We start from the raw sequence: 1009 nt of genomic DNA, 5'->3' as shown, positions 1-1009 counted from the left end.
TTATTTTAATTATGTGTTCTTGTTTCTATGTGCTTGACTGACTCAACATTAGCCGTTAGCTTGAAGAAACGGCTGCTAGTGCAAGCTATCCCTCGTGTAAAAACCACGTGTTAATTGCAGATATATTTGTGCCAAAGATTTTGACACAAATCTCTCCCATAGTTTTTCATGGCAGATAAAAAGAAAAAAGAACAACTAACAAGCAGTGTTTCCACCGGGTTTCGAACCAGGGACGTTTTGCGTGTGAGGCAAACATGACAACCACTACACTATGGAAACTGCTGGCTTGCTTGGTCTAACAGCCCCAACAGTACTTTTGGGAGCTGCCAGCCAGCAAGCCGATGGAAAAAAAATCTGCATTTGACGCTTTGGACGGTAAATCGTGGAGTAATCAATCATTGATTCATTCATTCATGTTACGGCCCGCTTCTCCTCACTCACCTTTGAAAAGTCTGAGGCACTCCCTTCAGGCCAGAGGGCACACGAAGAAATTCAAACAGCCACTGCGGTTTTGGGCACATCCTCCGAGCGCACAGGCCCATGTGTCTCTCTAACCCTTCCCACCATCACCAACTGCTGCAGAAACGTGCGTACGCCAGCCATGAATTTGACGTGAGGCACCGCACATTTCCACGCTCCATTTCACTTCTTGATACATCTGAACTTTTACCGTGAAAAAGAACGTGCGCCACGTTTTTGTGCAGACGTTTTCTGGATTTGAGCGACGCCATGTTTCAGTAGGAAAGCCATGGACGTTTTTGTACATGAGGCCCCTGATGACTTGTTTCTCCTGGATGTGTAGATGGTAGTCGTGAATCTGTTTCTTTTGTCCTTGTTTCCTATTTTTATTTTAGGATTTAAAATTTTTTTTTTAGATTATTGATTTGCCTTACACGCGAAAGGTCCTCGGTTTCGAAACCGGGTGGAAAACAGCGTTCCAAGATGGCGCCAACCAAGCAACCTCCACCTGTTCCAACCTGCTTGGACCCGTTTCTTCACTTCCTGACCA

The 1009-nt window shown here is 45.2% G+C and overlaps 1 non-coding gene across 1 annotated transcript; it reads right to left on the bottom strand.

Annotated features, from left to right (window-relative positions):
• Positions 1–206: 206 nt before the first annotated feature.
• trnav-cac (transfer RNA valine (anticodon CAC)) lies at positions 207–279 on the bottom strand. The gene has a single exon. It is a non-coding gene; the product is annotated as a tRNA-Val (tRNA).
• Positions 280–1009: the final 730 nt, after the last annotated feature.

Source organism: Phycodurus eques, unplaced genomic scaffold (assembly GCF_024500275.1).
Source record: "Phycodurus eques isolate BA_2022a unplaced genomic scaffold, UOR_Pequ_1.1 contig_641, whole genome shotgun sequence".
NCBI lineage: Eukaryota > Metazoa > Chordata > Actinopteri > Syngnathiformes > Syngnathidae > Phycodurus > Phycodurus eques.
Note: the sequence above shows the minus strand (reverse complement) of the source record. Positions and strands in the feature narration are given on the sequence as shown.